The following is a 21,330-nucleotide window of genomic DNA, read 5'->3' as shown; positions in this document are numbered from 1 at the left end:
TGATAGATGGATGGATGGATAGATAGATAGGATGGGAAGGAAGGAAGGAAGGAAGGAAGGAAGGAAGGAAGGAAGGAAGGAAGGAATAGATAGATAGGATGGACAGATAGATAGATGGGATGGATAAGTAGGTAGGTAGGAAGGAAGGAAAGGATAGGCTAGATGGACAGACAGACAGATAGGATGGGTGGGTGTGGTTGATGGACGGAAAAACAGTGATAGATGATAGATAGATAGATAGATAGCATAGGTAGGTAGGTAGGTAGATAGACAGGATGGGAAGGAAGGAAGGAAGGGAGGGAAGGAGGGAGGCAGGGAGGGAGGGAGGGAGGGAGGAAGGAAGGAAGGAAGGAAGGAAGGGATAGATAGGTACGTAGATAGATAGGATGGACAGATAGATGGGATGGATAAGTAGGTAGGTAGGAAGGCAGGAAAGGATAGGCTAGATGGATAGACAGACAGATAGATAGGATGGGTGGGTGTGGTTGATGGACGGATAAACAGTGATAGATGATAGATAGATAGATAGATAGCATAGGTAGGTAGGTAGATAGACGGGATGGGAAGGAAGGAAGGAAGGAAGGAAGGAAGGAATAGATAGGTAGGTAGGTAGATAGGATGGACAGATAGATGGGATGGAAAAGTAGGTAGGTAGGTAGGAAGGATAGGATGGATGGAAGGATAGGATAGGATAAGATAGATAGGGAGGCAGATAGACAGATAGATAGGATGGATAGGTATGTAGGCAGGTAGATAGAATAGGATGAATGAATGTGGAGAGAGAGAGAGAGAGAGAGAGAGAGAGAGAGAGAGAGAGAGGTGAAGCCCTCGGGCAGGAGTAGAAGCTTTGGTCCACAGGTGTAATCCTTTCTCCAGAAAACTTAAGTTTTGCTCTTAAGGCCTTTTAACTGATTGGATGAGGCCCAAGTTACCAAAATAATCTCCTTTACTTAAAACTTGTTGTATGGAACATGATTCACTCATTGCACTGTTTCAAGTACAGTAAGACTTTGGATTGCGAGCATAATTCATTCCTGAAACACGCTTGTAATCCAAAGCACTTGTCTATCAAAGTGAATTTCCCCACAAGAAATAATGGAAACTCGGATGATTCATTCCACGACCCAAAAATATTCATATAAAAATGATTACAATACTGTAATATAATGCAAAATAATAAAGAAAATGAGAAACGTACAGAAAAATAAACTAACCTGCGCTTCCCTCTAAAAAAAAAAAAACAACAAAAACGTGTTGTAGAAGTTAACCCCTTCCAAAAATACCTTCACAGCAAGACCTAGATTAGTGTGTACTTGAATTACCGGCCACTATGGCCTAGCCAACCTGACATTGAGGCTAACAACCATCACAGGCGGCAAGACTCCCCAAACTGAGGTACAGATCGGTGTGATGTCTTTCAAAATCTCAGCTGCCTTTTCAAGCAAGTGATATGTCCCACTCTGGGGCGGACCGTTGATAACGGGGCAGGGCTGTGCCTTTCGGGGGGCTGGGGGGAATCTCGGTGCCTTTTTATTTATTTTTTTTTATTTTTTTTTTTTAATTTTTTTTTTCAACGTTTATTTATTTTTGGGACAGAGAGAGACAGAGCATGAACGGGGGAGGGGCAGAGAGAGAGGGAGACACAGAATCGGAAACAGGCTCCAGGCTCCGAGCCATCAGCCCAGAGCCCGACGCGGGGCTCGAACTCCGGACCGCGAGATCGTGACCTGAGCAGAAGTCGGACGCTCAACCGACTGCGCCACCCAGGCGCCCCTCTCGGTGCCTTTTTAAGAGAGTCTTTTTTTTAACATTCTGGAGCTGGTTGGTGCTAACAGTTGCCCAACACTGTGAGCACTTTGTGCCACTGAACTGTGTGCTAAGAAATGGTTAAAAGGGTACATTTTACCGTCATGCACATTTCCCCATGAAACCTAAAAGTAAGTTATAGTAAAAGTAGGCACCTTTGCCTGAGTAGACATTTCTGCAAAGAAGATACACGAGCGGCCAAGAATCAGATGAAAAAAAAAAAATGCTCCACATCGTTAGTCATCGGGCAAATGCAAATCAAAACCACAATGAGATACCGCTTCGTACCCGCTGTGGTGGCCATAAAAAAATTTTTTTCTCTTTTTTCAATGGAAAATAACAAGGGTTGGGAGGGACGTCAAGAAATTGAAACTCTCACACGTTGCTGGGGGCCACGTAAAACACCGCAGCTGCTGTTCCGGCCCCAAATATATACACAGAATGATTGAAACCAGGCATTCAAACAAAAAGGTACAGAGGAATGTTCTTATCAGCAATATTCACCCCCCGTCAGAATGTGGAAATGACCAAATGTCCACCAACTGATAAGTGGGTGAATGAGACGTTGTGCATCCACACGACGGAATACCGTTCGGGCACACAGTGGAAGAAAGCACAGGCCCACGCTACAATGTGGGTGACCCTTGAAAACATCGTGCTCGGGGCGCCTGGGTGGCTCAGTTGGTTAAGCGTCCGACTTCGGCTCAGGTCATGATCTCACGGTCTGTGAGTTCGAGCCCCGCGTCAGGCTCTGTGCTGACGGCTCAGAGCCTGGAGCCTGTTTCAGATTCTATGTCTCCCTCTCTCTCTGCCCCTCCCCTGTTCACGCTCTGTCTCAAAAATAAATAAACGTTAAAAAAATTAAAAAAAAAAAGAAAACATTGTGCTCATTGAAAGAAGACTGACACACGAGGTCCCATATCATAGGATTCCATTTGTAGGTTATTTCGAGAATAGGCAAATCTACAGTGGCAGAAGGCTGATTCGTGGGGGCCTGGGGCTGGGAGGAGTGGGGAGCGACTTCTAATGGGTATGGGGTTTGTCTACACATGTTCTGGAAGCTGGTTGTGGTGATGGTCACACTATTTTGATGTACTGAATGCCACGAAATCGTAGAGTTTAAAATAGTTGAAACACTAGGGCTCCTGGGTGGCTCAGTCAGTTGAACATCCAACTCTTGATTTTGGCTCAGGTTGTGATGCCAGGGCCATCCCCCTGCACCTCTCCTTCACTTGCACTCTCTCTCTAAAAAAAAAAAAAAAAAAAAATGGGGGGCACCTGGGTGGCTCGGTCAGTTGAATGTCTGACATCAGCTCAGGTCATGATCTCACAGTTCATGGGTTCGAGCCCCGAATCAGGCTCTGTGCTGACTTCAGATTCTGTGTCTCCCTCTCTCTCTCTGCCTCTCCCTCACTTGTGCGCTAACCGCCCCCCCCACAAAAAAATAAATACATAAACATTTTGTAAAAAAAGGAAAAAAATTAAATAGTTGAAATCTTAAATTCTGTATTGTGTGCATTTTATTTCAATTAAAAAAAAAAAAGTAAAGCAGGGACTCACCTATGCCCTGTTAGGACACAGCCAAAGGGGGCCACATGGCTTTTCATGACATCTGTGGTTGTTTCTGTTCCCACTGAAGAGTCCGCTGTTGTGCTCAACCCAAAAAGTCTCGGCACGAGATCCGGGCCGTGAAGACACATGCGCCGATACCCCGGAATCACACGGGCAGACAGAAAGGGAGAGCCGCCCTCGGGCTGTGCTCTGAGACATCAGAAATGACAGCAGCCAGGAGAGAAGAACGAGCTGCTTGGAGAATGCAGAGAACGATCCCATTTTTTTGTTGTTGTTAAAAGAGGGGGGAAAAGATACACACACACACACACACACACACACACCCTGGGAAAATGCCTTGACACTTTCTCAGGGATAAAGAACACCGCCAACGGGAGCCTCTGAGGAGGGATTCTTTGTCTCCTTTTGTTCCCGGCCATTTTTCTGATATTTACAGGACACATACAAATTGCTTGTTTAAAAAAGCTCATCTTCAAAGAAGGAACTCGGTAGCCAGAAATAGCCTCCACTGGCTGGTTTGTGCTATTCATAACAACAAGTTCTGGTAACTAATGTTTCCATAACACCTTTTCCATTTTCAAAACATGGTTGCTGCACACATCACATGACTCATCCTTGAAGAAGCCCTTTGGAGTAGCGAGTCTGCTGAGACACGCAGATGGGGAAATGAGGCCAGGGGACCAGAAGCTTGCCCGTGGTGGTGGTGGTGGTGGTGGTGGTGATGGGAAACACCAACTGTGCCCCCGCTGGCTGCAAGGCCCTGGGCAAAGCTCTCGTACATTCGTCATCTCATTGTCTCCTTGCAAAAACCCTCATATTCTCGAGATGGGGAGACTGAGGTCCGGAGAGGTTCCAGCATCTGGGCCACCTGTGGAGACAGAGGCGTAAGAGGCACAGGGCTTCCGTGGGTGCCCATGGTGCGGGAAGAACAGGCAGGGGGACTTGGGCTGGGCTGGAGGAAGTCGGCAGAACTTTTTCACACTGGAGAGGGCACGGGCTGGCTTCCGCTCATACAGACCTGCCTATTTCTCTTTTGTGGGTTGGGGCTCTGTAGGAGAATATACTGGGGGGAAAGGCTCTGAGGCCCTAGCCTGAAAGCTCTCAGTGATCTGGAAGGCTCTAAGCTCCAAGAAGCTCTCCACAACATGGGGGCTAAACACAGGCACGGAGCCAGGCAGCCTGGGTTTCAAACGCCACTGCCACCGTGACCAGCTGGGTGGCCTTTGGCAACTCGCTTAACCTCTCTGGGCCTCAGCTGTCACCTGTATCAAGTGGAAATGGTAATACTTGCTCATAGAGTTGTCTCTGTTTCCACTGAAAACTCTGCTGTGGGTGCACCATGTGACCATGTGTCAAATAAATGGGATTCTGGGATTTATCTTCCACTCACCCCTGCACGGCCCGCCCCCGCCCCCTCCGCCGGCCTCCGGTCCAGAGCTACGCAATGGATGTGTCTGTCCACGGCTCCCCACCTGGCTTTCAAAGGGACGTCCTTGTCTGCGACTTTCACCATCGCTGGGCTCTTTCTGCGTTTTGTGGAATTTGAACCTGAACGCGAGTTTTCGTCCATCGGCTCCAGGGCGCCTGACCTCAACTGCAGAACTTGGTTCAAGGCTGGTTTCCCCTCCGGCCAGAAGGAGACGGGCAGGCCGGGGGCTGGGCTTGTGGGTCCGGGGAAGCCTGGAATTGCCCCACCTCCAGAGGGTCTGACCAGGGCTCAGGGGTGGGTTGGGGGGGCTGGTGGGCGGTTTGAGGAAACGGAGCAGTGGTGATGCCTTGGGTCCGGCACGAGGCCTGGGCCAAAGTTTCCTTGTTGGCTCCTTCCCAGGAGCAAGACCTCAGCCGGCCCCTCCCTGCAGACTCCCCCGCTCTCTCAGCTGTCCTGCCAGCTCCCACTGTGGCCATGACAGTGAGAAGAAGTCACGAAGGGAAGCAGCGTGGCAAGGTGCCGGCACAAAGGAAGGCTTCGGGGGGTTCAGAGCTGCTATTACCAACCTGCTATTGTTCTTAAGCGCCCCTTCCAGCAAACACAAAAACCCACATGGGGCGCCCGGGTGGCTCAGTCGGTTGAGCGGCCGGCTTCGGCTCAGGTCATGATCTCACGGTCTGTGAGTTCGAGCCCCGCGTCGGGTTCTGTGCTGACAGCTCAGAGCCTGGAGCCCGCTTTGGATTCTGTGTCTGCCTGTCTCTCTGCCCCTCCCCTGCTCGTGCTCTGTCTCTCTCTGTCTCTCAAAAATAAATAAGCATTAAAAAAAAATTTTAAACAAAACAAAACAAAACAAAACAAAAACCCCACAAGTCCCATGAGAGTGCCTCCCCTTGTTCTCGAATCAGTTTTGATCCGCTGGCCTCAGACACAGCTCCGTGATAAGAAAAGGTCCCGCTCAAACAAATGAACTCTGGACACAGATCACCAAACACCCCCTACCTGAGCTCCTGACTCAGTTTCCCCACAATCCAGAGTGCTGTCAGGACCCTCCCTAAGGCCTCCAGAATGCTATACGATCTGAGCTCTGTTCTTCTCTGCCCTCAATTTCCAGACACCCTCGACCTCACTCTGCTCCGGCCAAATAGGCCTCCCTGCTGTTCTAGCACAGCCCTGCCTCGGGGCCTTTGCACTGGCTGTCCCCTCTCTAAAATGCTATAAATGAGGAAGCAATCAAGACTCAAGGTTTTTGCCACTGGTGTCAGAACTGGGGTTTGAACCTAAGGTAGGGCTACGAATAAATTCTAATGTGAACTGCTCGAATTCTCACTCTAATTCACTGCAGCCAAGCCCCCGCCCATTCCAAATCGTGCGCCTCTGTGCCGGGAGCCAACTTGTCCCGCCTGGGAGCTGACAAGCCAAGGCAGTAGAGCACGAAGGCCCTAAGGCCCCTGGACAGAAATCCCCAGCAGCGGGGAACAGCTGTGGCATCAGGGCTGAAGAGGGTCCCCTCGAGTGACAATAGAGGAAGCGAAGAAGCAGAAAAGAGAAGCGGACTGCAGCCCTGCCTCATTTCTCAGACCCACACAGATAGTTCCCAGCATCGCGAGAACGAAACAGAAGTGAAATCCTGTAGAGTCATCGGACTCAGGGCGCCCGGGGTTGGGGGTATGTGGGGAGGAAACGACCCTACCTTATCTCCCTGAGCCCCTCTCTGGGCCAATCCCGGCGGCCGTGGAGATGTCGGAGAGGCGCTTGCTTGTAGACCTGTGGGCGATCCGCACTGAGAACTCACTCGCTGCACAGATGTCCCGGTGGCTGGGCACAGATGGGTCACCCCACGGAGCCTCCACAGCCCAGAGTGGAGACGATGCAAACGGCTATTAAAAGGGAGCCGGACAAACCCATCATGAAAAATCAGTGCGGAAACTCCTCTGCCACCATTTAGGAGGACAAAATGGCCCCGGCCCCGTCTGTCCAGTTACAGAGATCGGGCTGTGAAATCCTCCAGGGGGAAAGACAAGCTGTAGAGCAGGGAGGGGGTGGGGTGGGGCTGGGCAATGGACACCGAACGGGAACATGTATGGTACCCGCTTCCTCGAAGGTCACGCCAAGCGGTGGGACATGAAGCCATGTGACTGGATCATGACCAGCCACCTTGCCTTTTAAACAGAACGGGATGGGATGAGATAGGACAGGACAGACAGGACAGGACGGGGAAGGACAGCATCCAAGAGACAACCCCAGATGGCATTTCTTATAATAAGCAGCACTGCATAAGTTTTCTATTTAGTTATACGCCAGCATCCGCGTATACGGGGTTACAACGCAGAATCTATTTTTTCACTGCGGCTGGGAGCTAAAAAAAAAAAAAGTTTGAAAACCCTGGAAACGGAAAAAAATGAAAAGAAAGAAAGGACTCAAGGTGGCCCCCTCTGAAGAGAAGGAGGCCACGGGAAGCAGCCTTACTTTATACAATTCCGTGCTTTTTTTTTTTTTTAAACAACGAGCACGCATTGCTTGGCTTTTGCAATAACATAAAGAACTTTTAAAACCTTTTAGAAAACATAAACATGCCTGCCTCAGTCTCCAGGAAAGAGGCTGGGCTGTCTGAACTGTCAACTAGTTTTTGATGTGGAAAAGGTCAAAGCCCTGTCCCGAGGGGCGCTCCCTCCCAGAGGGTTTCCAGGGCCTCCCCGGGTTTTTTCCACTCGTCCTTCTCTTCCCCTCCAGAAAGCCACGGGACCATCCAAAAAGGAAACACGCCTTAAGACGTCAGTCTTCATTTTCGAAATCGGAACAGGCGCCCCTCACCCCGCAATGGCCATTGTGTTTTCTGTTTTCTGTTTGGCATTACAGAGTCCATATTTTCCATAAAGAGCCTCCCTGACTTCATTTTTAAAATGCCTACAAGGGTGACAACCTACCGGTCGCACCCAATGATTTCCTATTGTACTTGTCACCTTGGTAGATATCCCTGGGTGTGTGGTCTTTCTTTTCTCTTTTTTTAGGATTAGTTCCTTCGGGCAAATTCCCAGAAGCGTGATCGCTGGAGAGGGAAGCGTCCACCTTTCCAGGCCCCTGATACGCTCCGCCGAGCTGCTTTCCGAAAGAGCTGGGGACTCACGCCTTTTCAAGGAACTGCCCGCTGTGGGGGTGGTTAGGTCATCGCCACCTTTGTCTCCCTGCGGGACACATCTGTGACCCAGGTGCCTGTGTCACGGAGCCCGGAGGAAGGCGGGAAAAAGCATTCCCCTCTCCGCCACCAGGCCAGAGCCTGGAACAGGCGGGTCTCGAGGACTCCAGAGGGCGGGGAGGCCATCCCTTCCCTACGGTGGAAACCTGGAGGCCAGGCCGGCACCATCTGGAAGCCAGGGCTGGGAAGGCGGGTGTGTTCTCTCACTGGGCCGCTTTATGCACGGCGGGCCCCATCGGGAGGTTGCGAGCATGAAGAATGTGGCCCAGAGCTCGTCACGCTGCATGTCTTGGTGGGTTTGGGCTCCTAGGACAGAAAGCCCCAGTAGGACCGGCTCAGAGACAACGCAGATGTATTTCTCACAGTTCCGGAGACTGGGACGTCCCAGGTCAAGGGGCCAGCCGATTCAGTGGCCGATGACCCGGATGTCATCATACGGTGCAAGCCCGCAGGGAGCTCCGTGGGGTCGCTTTCATCAGGGCACTGATCCCATTCATGAGGGCTCCGCCCCCATCCCCCAGTCGCCTCCCCAAAGCCCCACCTTCTCACACCATCCCGCTGGGGGTGAGGTTTCACCTTGTGGACCTGCTTGGGGGGGCGGTTGGGACACACACATCCGTCCGTCGCACTGGGCATTTCTGAGCAGAGAGGATCAGGGCCATCCGTTGTCCAGATGGGGGTACAGGTCAGCATCAGCTCTGCCTTCGGGGACCCCCACGGACCTCCACGGGGCCTGGGGTTCTCATAGCTAAAAAAAAGATGAAAAGCTGCTGCTTTCCCACCGGTTAGCATCAAGACCAGACGACCCCATGACCTGTGACCCAGACCCTGCTCCCCACCTTCTCCTTAGGGCCTCGCTCATGCAAGGTGTGCCATTACCCACTTAGTTAAGGGATTGCAACCTTGCAAAACTCACATCCCACACAGCACCCACCGAGGCTTCACAGATCTCATCCAGGTCCCCCACGTCCCCTCTGCCACTGGATTTTTTTTTGCTTTTAATAAGCTGGTCCCGGGGAATCATTGTCGTCTTAGAGACTGCCATGACTTTGAAGCAAATCCCCGACATTGGATCATTTCATCTGCAAACACGCTGATTTGAGGCTCTCAAAAGATGAGGATTCCTTTTCAAAACACAACCACGAAACTACAATGCGCTGCAAAAAGAGAAAGAAAGAAAGAAAGAAAGAAAGAAAGAAAGAAAGAAAGAAAGGAACACATTGCTGAATTCCATCCAATGTCATCCAGTCTGGGTTTACATTTCCCCAGCTGTCTCATAAACATTTTTTTTTTTTTTAAATCTGGCTTCTTTGAAACAGGATCCTGCCCCCTGGGCCTCCAGGACCTGGCATTCGACTCGTCTGGCACATAGTAGGTGCTCTGTAAATCCTTGCTGGGTTGAACAAATAAGGCTAAAGAATTTTCCAGGGGCAGCTCCCGTTTTTGGAGCGGTTCTCAAGCTGGGCAACTCGGATGTTCCCATCTAATCCTGACAGTCGTGCTGAGGGGGAAACGCTTTCTGTGAGCCCATTTTACAGAAGACACAGCTGAGGCACAGAGAGGTGAAACGACCTGCCCCGGGCTGCACAGCAAGGAGTAATGCCCGAAGGAGCAAGTAAAGAGGCCCCAGGACATAAGCTCACTGTGCCAGATGCTGTGATCTGTAGGGGAGGCTGTGCCGGGCCGGCCTCACCCACTCCCAGAAGCTCCTTAGCAGCATGAAGACACATGGGCGAGTGGCACAGCTTCTGAGGCCAGGAGTCAATTCCTCTTATGGACCGACACCCACGTGGGCACCCTCAGCCACATCGGTGCCCTGCAGAGGTATTCCTGACCTCTGTCTCCTCTAGGAGGACCCCAGGAATATCCTCCTCTGGGCTCCAGAAGGAGGAACAAGGGCATCTGAGACTGTCCTTTCTCCGTTTGGTCACGCAACAAATAAATACTGATCGTTACAAGATGCCAGTCACTAATCGCAGGGCCTGGAGAACAAGTGAGAGCCAAGAGTAAGTCTGAGTCCGGTGGAGGACTTAAAGAGGCCACGAAATGTATTTGTAAGGGTCAGTGGGAAAAGAGTACAAAGGAAGGATGTAGAGGTTCTAGGGGCATGGGCGGGGAGTGGTCAGTGAGGGCTTCCTGGAGGAGGTGAGGCCAAGAGCGCTGAATGTAAACTCCTGAAGCTAGTGGCTGAGCCCTCTTATTATTTTGAACAATGCTGATGAGCAAAGTACTATTAACAATAATAATCACGAACAAGAATCGCGATGGGTGACAATCCCTGGATTCTGTTGGTGTGTTCGTTTACCGATGGCATCTCCCTTAGTCTTTATAATAACCCAACAGGTAGAGACTGTAAAGTAAAGCCCATTCTAGAGAAGAGCAAACTGAGCCTCAGAACAGTGACAGAACTCAGCAGGTGGTGACGCTGGGATTCGAACCCAGGCCCGCTAGATCATTGAGCGCCTTCCTTTTTGTTAAGATTAATTTCTGTTAATCTTAACAGGCTGCTGGCTGAGCCCCGCCCTGGGGCTTCATGGAATCATTCAAAGTTGTCTCCCTTCTGCAAACGTGACCCTAGGTCCCTCACGAGGGGTTGGAGCATGGGCGGCCTTCAGAGTCAGAGGCCCCAGCAGCACTGAGAGCCTGGCCGCTGCCCGCACCAGCTCTGCAGCGGGGAGGGTCTGAGTCCTTCCTCTGGGGCATACTGGCTGTGGGACCCAAGATAGGTTCTGCAGCAGCCTCTCCGAAAAGCAGGGATGACAATGGGGCTGACCTTGGCGGGGGGGCTTCCGAGGCCGGAGGAATGAGGGCAAGGAGGTGGGGGCCTGTGGGACATATATTTGGGGACCAAATATGCCCTGGGACCCAGGGCATGGGGTAGGGAGACAGGGGACAGAGCTGGAGAACTCTGTTAGGGCGGGTGACTGAGCACTTACTTGGTATGAGGGCTGGAGACACGGAAACCCAAGGGTAGGGATTTTGTCTGTTTTGCTCGCTGCTACAACCCCAGGGCCTAGAACAATGGCTGCCACATGGTAGTTCCCCAGTCCTCGATGGGTGAATGAATGATGGATTGCATCAATAAGTGAGTGAGTGAATGAATGAATGAATGAATGAGTGAATGAATGAGTGAATGAAAGAAAGAGTAAAAGAATTGTGAATGAATGAATGAATGAAAGAATGAGTGAATAAATAAGCGAATGAATGAATGAATGAATGAGTGAATGAGTGAGTGAGTGAATGAGTGAGTGAGTGAACGAATCAGCGAATGAATGAATGAGTGAGTGAATATGCATTCTGACAGCAGACTTAGGGGAATACCTGGAGAGGATACAAGGAAGAAACCACTGTTCCCTAGTGGGTAGGAAATTCAACACTCTTTAAAGGGGCTGAGGGGCGCCTGGGTGGCTCAGTCGGTTAAGCGTCCGACTTCTGCTCAGGTCATGATCTCGCAGTCCGTGAGTTCGAGCCCCACATCGGGGCTGGCAGCACAGAGCCTGCTTCAGATCCTCTGTCCCTCCTCCACTCATTCTCTCTCTCTCACTCTCTCTCTCTCTCAAAATAAGTAAATAAACTTTTAAACACTTTAAAACAATAAAGGGGTCGATGCTTCGAGCAAGTCTTACTACGTGAGCGAGGCAGACGTGGGAAGAGGACACTGCACGAGCAAGGCCTGGTGAGTTGACGACGGGCTGGCATCCGGAATTACTATAGGATGCAGGTGGGTGTAGAGTGGAAAGGTTGGTGGTGAGTCAGGGACGAGCCCCACGTGCCTGGGATACAGCATTTGAAGGCTGCTCTCCTGCGACGAGAAATCAGAGAAGGTTTTCAGCAGGAACACAGCAGGACCATAACTGACCGTGTCTAGCTGCAGGTGTCCCACAGCCCAAAACCTTCCTTGCACTGCTTTCCAGGGCGGGTCTGGATCCCATAGCATACGCCCCACCCCGAAGGCTGAATCCTTCACGACGCGTACCAAATGCAGGGGTTCCGAAAGTATTTACCAAGCACCCTCCGTGAACAGAACAAGAGTTGATATGCATTAAGCATCTACATTTGCCAGCATTGGGCTCAGCCTTGGGTACGTATTATTTCATGTCATTCTGCCATCAGCCCTGTAAAGTAAGTAGTAGCTCTACCCCACGTGATGGATAAGGAAACTGAATTCAGAAAGCTTCAGTGAAAGGCCCAGGGTCCCACAGTTACCTGTTCCCATCACCGTTCTGAACTGCTTCAAGCACGGGGCTTTGCCTTCTGCCATCGTGTCGGGAAAGTAAACCACCAGACTCAGGTTAGATGCTAGAAAAGGGCTGCCTTTGCCGAGCTGGCCTCAGCCTTAGGTCACAGACCTGCTTTGGAGAATGTGGCACTCAATAGTGTGTAGGGCTGGTGCTGAGGACAGTGCTGTCAGCTTGAGCACATTGCTGTGGCCCCTGTATAAAAGGCAGACAAGAGAAAAGCCTTGAGTTCTTCAGATCCAGAAAAGCCAGACTTCCCTTGAGCTCTTAATTTGTTTTCAATTTTGGAATGGTGAACATCTTGAAATTGATTGTTTCCCTTTTTGCTCTGGCCACTGGGAAGCTCAGACCACATGTACATCCCAGCTGTGTCAGCAGTAGTGTGCTTTAACATGGGTGATGTTTTATTTTCCTTTTCTCCTATTTTTTTTATGACCGTTTCCTCATTAAAAAAAAATCCTATTGTTTTGTTGCTATCTTTGTTAGTTACTTTTTTAAGTTTATTTATTATTTTCTGAGAGAGAGAGAGAGAGAGGGAACGAGGGAGGGGCAGAGAGAGAGAGAGAGAGGGAGAGGATCCCAAGCAGGCTCCACAGCTGTCAACACAGAGCCTGATATGGGGCTTGAACTTACAAACCGTGAGATCATGACCTGAGCCGAAATCAAGAGTCTGATGCTTAACTGAGTAAGCCACCCAGGCACCCCTAGTTATTTCGAATCCATTTCGGTGAAGGGCAAGTTTATAAATAAATATATACAGAGATTTACTCCAAGGATGCAAAGATGGTTCAACATCCACAAATCAATCAACGCGATGCACCACGTTAACAAAAGGAAAGAGAACAATCGTGTATCATCTCAATAGATGCAGAAAAAGCACTTGACAGAATTCAACATCCATTTATGATAAACACTCTCAACAAAGTGGGTATGAACAGAACATACTGCAATATAATAAAGGCATGTCTGAAAAGCCCACAGCTAATATCATACTCAGTGGTGAAAAGGAAGTGGTGATCTTCCTTTAAGATCAGGAAAGAGACAAGGATAGCCACTCTCACAACGCTTATTCAACAAAGTATTAGAAATGCTAGCCACAGCAATTAGGCAGGTAAAAGAAATAAAGGGCATTCAACTTGGAAAGGAAGAAGTAAACCTGTCACTATTGGTAGACAACATGATTTTATACACAGAAAACCCTAAAGACGCCACAAAAAACCATTAGAACTAATAAATTCAAAAAAGTTACAGGGTACAAAGTCAATATGCAAAGGTTGGCTGCGTTTTTATATAGCAATGACAACCTATCAGAAAGAGGGACTAAGAAAACAATCCCATTTAGAATGGCATCAAAAAGAATAACATACCAGGGTGCCTGGGTGGCTCAGTTGGTTAAGCGTCTGACTTTGGCTCAGGTCATGATCTCACAGTCCATGGGTTCGAGCCCCACGTCGGGCTCGGTGCTGACAGCTCAGAGCCTGGACTCTGCTTCAGATTCTGCGTCTCCTTCTCTCTCTGCCCCTCCCAGGCTCATGCTCTGTCTCTCTCTGTCTCTTAAGAGTACATAAACGTTAAAAAAAAAAAAGAATAAAATACGTAGGAATAAACATAATCAAAGAGATGAAAGGCCGGTACACTGAAAACTGAAAGATATTGATGAAAGAAATGGAAGAAGACACAAATAAACAGAAAGATATTCCATGCTTACAGGTTGGAAGAATTAATGTTGTTAAAATGTCTAGACTACCCAAAGCAATCTACAGATTCAATGCAATGCCTGTCAAAATTCCAACGGCATTTTTCGCGGAAATAGAACAAACAACCCTAACATTTGTATGGAACCGCGGAAGATCACAAACAGCCAAAGCAATCTTGACATCAAAGCCAGAGGCATCAAACTCCCTGATTCGAAATTATGCTACAAAGCTACAGTAATCAGGACTGTGGTCTTGGCATCGAGACAGACAGAAGTATCAATAGAGCAGAACGGAGAACCCAGAAAAACACCCACGCATACGAGGTCAGTTAATTTACGACAAAAGGAGGCAAGAACTTACAGTGGGTAAAGGACAGTCTCTTCAATAAACAGTGCTGGGAAAACTGGACGGCCACATGCAAAAGAGTGAAACTGGACCGCTTTCTTACACCATGCACAAAAATTAACTCCAAATGTATTCAAGATTTAACTATAAGACCTGAAACCATAAAACTCCTAGAAGAAAACAGGTGGTGAACTCCTTGACGTAGCTCTGGATAATTATTTTTTTCCTGGAGCCGATCCCAAAGGCGAGGTGAACAAAAGCAAAAACAAACAGATGGGACCACGTCTAACTTGAAGTCTTCTGCATAGAAAAAAAAAAATTGGGGCGCCTGGGTGGCTCAGTCGGTTAGGCGTCCAACTCCAGCTCAGGTCACGATCTCGCGGTTCGTGGGTTTGAGCCCCACGTCAGGCTTTGTGCTGACAGCTCAGAGCCTGGAGCCTGCTTCGGATTCTGTGTCTCCCTCTCCCTCTCTCTCTGCCCCTTCCCCGCTTGTGCTCTGTCTCTCTCTGTCTCTCAAAAATGAATAAATGTAAAAAAAAAAAAAAGAAAAAAGAAAAAAAAAGAAGAAAAAAATTAACAAAACGAAAAGGCAGCCTACGGAATGGAGGAAGCTATTTATAAACCATATACCCAGTAAAGGATTAATATCCAAAGCAAAGAAAGATAAGAATTCATACAAGTCAATATCGAAACAACAAACAATCCAATTTTAAAATGGGCAGAGGATCGGAACTTTTTTTTCCCAAAGAAAACAGACAGGTGGGCAACAGGCCCACGAAAAGAGGCTCATCACCACCCATCACCAGGGAAATGCAAATCAAAACCACCAGGAGATACCACTTCACACCTGTCAGAGTGACTAGAATCAAAAAGACAAGAGCCAGCAGGTGTTGGCGAGGATGCGGAGGAAAGGGGACCCTCGTGCCCTGCTGGGGGGGAACGCACACCGGCACAGCCACCGTGGAAAACGGCGTGGAGGTTTCCTCAAAAAATTAAAACCAGACCTGCCATCCGATCCTGCAATTCCGTTCTTGGATATTGATCCAAAGAAAACACAAACGCTACTTTGGGAAGATATCTGCACTCTCGTGCCCACTGCAACGTTATTCGCAACAGCCAAGATACGGAAACGGCCTCAGTGTCCACGGATGGATATATGGGTAGAGAATACGTGGTGAATGTATACAGAGTAATCCTGCTCGGCCATCACACGGAAGGAAATCTGGCCATTTCCAACGGTGCAGATGGACCTTGAAGGCATCACACGAAGTGACGTAAGTCAGACAGAGAAAGACAAACACTGGATGATTTCACTCACATGTGTAATCTAAAAAACAGGACAAACAAATAAAACCAAACAAAACGCACAGATAACAGAGAACAGCTTGGCGGTGGCTGGCCGCGGGCCGGGTAGGAGGCCGAATGGATGAAAACGATCAAGACGTACAAACATCTAGTTATAAAATGAATGAGTCACGAGAATGTCATGTTAAGCGGCCGACTTCGGCTCAGGTCGTGATCTCGCGGTCCGTGAGTTCGAGCTCCGCGTCGGGCTCTGTGCTGACGGCTCGGAGCCTGGAACCTGCTTCGGATTCTGTGTCTCCCTCTCTCTCTCTGCTCCTTCCCCACTCGTGCTCTCTCTCTGTCTCTCAAAAATAAATAAACATCAAAGAAACCTGTTTAAGTAATACCATCGAGGTGCGTATCTGACAACTGCTAAGAGAGCAGATCCGGAGCATTCATCAAAGGAAAAAAAAAGTTTTTGTGACTGTGGCGTGACAGTAATTACACAGTAGCAATTATCGTGGCGGTCATTTCACAACATATACAAGTATCGCCTCCACAGGCTAGAACCTGAAACTGACGCAATGTTCTGTGTCCGCCTGCGTCAACGAAAAGCATTTTGATCGAGAAATAAACGCGCACACGAGAAAGGAGTGACGATACTATCGTTCGATCAGGCGCTGTTAGCAGGTGGAGCTGGGTGGATATTTCTCCGTTGGGGGCCGTCCTGTCCCCTGAAGGACGCTCGGCAGCCGCCCTGGCCTCCATCCACCAGACGCCAGGAGCAGCCCTCACCCCGCTGTGACAGCGGAAGAGGCCCACTGCTAAATGTGTCTGGACGGTAAACTTGCACGCGGTTGAAAACCTGCACTCTCGCCCTGCTCCTTGAAGGCAGGCCGAGGGTGGTTTAGGACAACAACCAAGGCCTGCTCGGGGCTGGAACTTGGGCCGGGTAAGAACCCCCGGCTGGAGAGGGCGCGTCTTCAACGCTCCAGGCTCCCAGCACACGGAGCTCTTACCGTCTCGTCCCCCACAGCAGCCCCACGGGGTCAGACTTAGGTCCTCATTTCACAGATAAAGGCACTGGGGTCCAGAGAGGCTGAGCGAGCAGCCCGACGTCACACAGCAAGAGGGTAACGGGGCAAAGGACGCAAGGGCCGAGCAACCTCCCTGCCTCTGACGGAAGCTGAGAAGAACAGAGAGTGACCCCTGTGAGAAAAGGGATGTGCGCTGGGGCCGGAGGCACACGTCAGACCTGACTGGGCAGGGGGGATGCCCAGGGAGGGAAGTCCCGGCAAGAGAAAGGCACGGCGGCAGGCACCAGAACAGCTTTCTTAGGAACGGGGACTCCCCAGAGAACTGAAACCCTGCCTGGAACGTTCACGGCAGCACTATTAGCAATAACCGAAAGGTGGAAACAACTCAAGGGTCCATCCACGGACAAACCCACGACTGTGCGGTCCGTCCACATCAGGGACATTACTCGGCCGTAAAAGGAATAAAGCTTGACGCACGCCGCGATGCGGACGATGTCCCGTGAAACAAGCCGGACACACAACGGGCCGCATTTTGTCTGATTCCATTTACATGCGGTGTCCGGGAGGGGCAGATCCACAGGGACACAAGGCAGGGGAGGGGAGGGGGCAGGGGGACTGGAGGTGACAGAGAAGGGGGAAGGGGTGCTTTTCGAGATGACGAGAGCATTCTCACCCTGGCTCTACTGACCGCTGAGAGCTGCACAGCTCGAGATACTGAAAGCCACGGAGGGCGCTGTGCACTTGAACGGGGGGATTGCATGGCACATGAACGGTATCTCAGCGACGCTCTTCTTTAAACAAGCGAGGGGCGCCTGGGTGGCGCAGTCAGTTAAGCGGCCGACTTCAGCTCAGGTCACGATCTCACGATCCGTGAGTTCAAGCCCCGCGTCGGGCTCTGTGCTGATGGCTCAGAGCCTGGAGCCTGTTTCCGATTCTGTGTCTCCCTCTCTCTCTGCCCCTCCCCCGTTCATGCTCTGTCTCTCTCTGTCCCAAAAATAAATAAATAAATAAACGTTGAAAAAAAAAAATTAAACAAGCGATAAAAGACTTGGGTAGGTGGGGGCACGCTCACGGTTGAGGATTCGGGCTTGGGTGTCGGCTGTGCCGCTCTCTCGCCGCGTGACCACGGGCACTTTATCTCCTGGAGCCTCAGCTTCCTTATCTGTAAAATGGGTATAGCAGAGGTCGCCCATCTGCTACGGTTGAGGGAAGACAAGACAAAGGGAGAAGCTTGCAGCCAGAGGCTGGCACACAAGCGACATCAGTCACAGGACACTAGCCTCCCGCTGTGCCTCGTCCTACCCGCTGCTCCCTCGAACTCCAGAAGCCTGGAGAACGCCCGTTCCAGGAACGAGGCAATTCCTTGAAATCTGAAAAGACCACGTAAGGCTCTCCCGGCTCGGGGAGGAAACAAAAGCCTTCACTGTCGTCCAAGCTCCGGATCCTAAAATCCTGCCCAGGCCCAGAGGCCCTCATCCGTCACTTAGTTTCAAGACACCAAATGACCTCAGCGACGCGCGAAGGGATCTTCACAGCCATCGCCACTTGGGGCCCTGGAATCCATATCCCCTCCCCCGTCCCCACTGCTCCTGGGAGCTTTGGGGGCCGCAGGAAAGGCGAAGAGAAGCTGGCACGAGCCCTGCAAAATAATCCAGCCCGGGTGGGATGGGGTGGTGGGGGACCCCACAAAGGAGCAAGTGTGTGAGGGGCCTGTCCGTGTACAATGGCCCCTCAGAAACCTGTCCCCAGGGAAAACAGAGGATCTCTATTGGCATGGCCTAAGAAAGAAATGTCTGTATTCTTTTAGGAACTGCCCCCACCGGCTCCAGGCCAAGAATGTGCGGCACAGCATCTATTAAGTTTCTAAAATTATGCCTAGGTTGGGGGGTTGGCCAGGCCCAGGAGCGGGAAAGGATGTGGAGGGCGGGCAGGCGGGCAGGAAATCTTTAATCCCGCTCTTTGCGCGCTCCGGGCAGCGGGAAGGGAGTGCCCCTCCAGCAGATGTCAGGTCGGCGCTGAGAATCAAAAGCCCTTCTGTGCACAGCCTGGGCGCTCGACTGTTTTCAAACACTGCTACAGTGCCTTCCCAGATTGCCCGAGTTGTCCTTGGTTGGAGAGAATTAGGGATAATGGGATGGTGTCCCTTGGGCGGCCTAATTTGAGGAGTAAATGAGAGAAAGCAAGCTCCTGGTGGTCAAAATCTAGACACACAAACTGGGTTGCCATATGGGGTTGTGCAGGTTGCGCAGGTCGTGCACTGCACAATTGCCGAGGGACGTATTTTCAAATATGGCGTTGGACTGTGTACAACCCGTATGACCATTTGAAGTGGCCCATGATGTCCCAGAAGGAGGAGCAGCTGGCTCCTGTGGCCGGGGTCTCACTCTTGGGTGGAGCTGGGAGGACGTGAATTGGAGGCCGGTTTGTATGTGAGCAAAGTTGACACAGCAAGACATACATCACCAATGTCAATACAGATTGAGATACTCTGAGCCCCTCTCCCCCAATACGCACAACTAAATATAAGGCAGCGGGAAGGAAAAGCCAAAGGGGTAGGAGCCTCAAAATCTGTGGGTTATCCTACCTCCCAGATATGGTTACCAGAAAAAAAAAACAGAGGATAGTCAGTTAAATTTGAATGTTGGATTAACAATGAATATATATATATTTTTTTTTTTGCAGAATTATGTCCCAAATGTTTCACGGGCTATATTTACATTAAAAATTATCTGTTGTTTATCTGACCTTCCAATTTAGCTGGACATTCTCTGGTTTTAGTTGCTAAATCTAGCAACCCTACCTCCAGAGGACCTGCCTATAAAAACTCTCCCACCCACCACCGCCTGGAAATAGCTATTAAAGCAGCAGCTAATTAGAGCATGTTCCCCCAAGCCTTTTTGGCGGCTGTTCTGTAGGCAGGACAGAGGAGCGTGAGCACCCCCATCTCCCGCTCCCTCTCCCTCCTCCCCTGGGGGCTCTGACATGACCACCTTGCCACCCAGCCTGGCTAAGAGGTTCGTCTGCATGTAGGTGCCCGGTGTGGCCACACGCCCCGTGGGGAAGACTGGAAACACAGCCTCACCGCCCACGCCACCGAAACTGGAGGAGCGGATCTTGCACAAACAAGGCTGGCTGGGCCCAGAGTTACCAGCGGGCCTCTCCAGGTGGTTCCCCAGGACCGTGACGCCGCGGCTTCCGCAAGCCGTGGCGGCCTTGGGCTCCAGTGTCTCCTCTTTGTTGGCAGTGGGGCCACAGCCGGGTCAGCCTGGGGTGGGGGTGGGGGGTTGGTGCTCAAGTCCAAGCCAGGCCGGTTTTCTGGAAGGCGGGCACAGAGTGAGGAAGGAGAGGCCTTAGTCGTCTCCCAGGCGGCTTCCACAGGAACGACTGGCCGACCTCTTGTGGGGCCACCTGTGGCCAGAGCCAACTGCATGTGGCCAGCGGTCGGTGGAGCCTATCCAGCAGGCAGGACGCGTCCACGCACGGGGAATCTGCACAGAAAGACATCCAAGGACCGAGCAGGAAAGGCCTGGACCCTGAGCCCCCAAAGGGCCCTGGCAGAGAGAAAGAGGGTCTCTCGGCTCCCCTGCCCCAGCTCACAACCGGCCACTGACTGCCTCACCTCCCTTCCCCACTCCTCTGTTTGTCTGAGTCCCTGGGAAGGGCAGGGAGGCCAGGAGGGGCTGAAATGACACGTGAGGGGTGAATCAGCCCTCTCTGGGAATAAATTCCACCTGGCTAGGTCGGAGGTGATTGGGCACCGTCGGAGCCTCCCCTGTGGCTCCTGACGGCTGCGGGTCCCCTCCCCTTCCCCCCAGAGTCCTGTTCCCCAGAGAGGCACGGGGGCACGTGTTCCCTGCAAAAGCTGTCCCACGTGGGGCGCAACCAGAAGGCGCCCTCTTCCCACGAGAGGGCCAGCCAGTCGGGTTCTTGACTCTGGTTTATGTTTCCACGCCTGATCCCCGTGGCGGGAGAGAAGAAAGGACACTCACCGGGGCAGAGGCACCAGAGCTCCTGTATCACCTGGGGCGGGTGGGGAGACGGTCAACGCAGCCAGAAGCCAGGTCCCTGGGGCTGCTTTCTCCGAATTATCCGGGTAATTCCTTCACAGCTGGGTTTGAGGTGTCAGACTCTGTTCTTCTGCCTGTTTAGACCTGCCTCACTGTGGAGGCATCAGTGATTCCACACAGTGCCAACTCCGGGAGGGTAGGGCCCCTGATGATTCAGACTGGGCTCCTGGGAGAGCCCCCAGAGGGAAAGGGCAGTCAGTCAGGGAAGGCTTCCAGGAGGAAGCAGCTCCGAGTGAAGCCAGGGTTCATTGGGAGAAGAGTGGGAAGGGCATTGTCTGGTGGGGGTGGGGGGGGGGCAGAGTTGAGATATGCAAGGTGTGGCATGCGCACAGTGCCCCCCGGGGCAGTTCAGGCTGGTGGAACTAGATACGTGCGGCTGAACAGAAAGAACATCCTGGAACACGGGATGGGGACTCAGAGAGCCAGCCTCGCCCTGCCACGAGCCAGGCGTCTCTGGGTAAAGCCACCTTCGCCTCAGTTTCCTCATCTCTAAGAGGGGAACAGTAATGGAGGTCACCGCTGCTCTGTGTGGCCCCTTGGCCCCCCGCCAGGCCATTCACACATGTCCCTGCTCATCTCATCCACTCCCATGGGGATCCCCACGTGCAGAGAGGCAGCTGAGGTTCAGGTTCAGAAAGGTGTCCCACAGGAGGGGACTGGGC

The 21,330-nt window shown here is 51.3% G+C and overlaps 1 long non-coding RNA gene across 1 annotated transcript; it reads right to left on the bottom strand.

Annotated features, from left to right (window-relative positions):
- Positions 1-2,697: 2,697 nt before the first annotated feature.
- Positions 2,698-13,642, bottom strand: LOC124517860 (uncharacterized). Its single transcript, XR_006963579.1, has 9 exons — positions 13,606-13,642; positions 12,207-12,433; positions 11,627-11,802; positions 9,694-9,982; positions 8,935-9,157; positions 8,577-8,748; positions 6,498-8,306; positions 3,367-4,246; positions 2,698-3,051 (listed from the first exon to the last, which is right to left on the bottom strand). It is a non-coding gene; the product is annotated as an uncharacterized LOC124517860 (long non-coding RNA).
- Positions 13,643-21,330: the final 7,688 nt, after the last annotated feature.

Source organism: Lynx rufus, unplaced genomic scaffold, assembly GCF_022079265.1.
Source record: "Lynx rufus isolate CCGP_SWC_20201006 ecotype Redwood Valley unplaced genomic scaffold, mLynRuf1.p SCAF_23, whole genome shotgun sequence".
Taxonomy (NCBI): Eukaryota; Metazoa; Chordata; class Mammalia; order Carnivora; family Felidae; genus Lynx; species Lynx rufus.
This window is presented reverse-complemented; position numbering and strand designations above follow the sequence as displayed.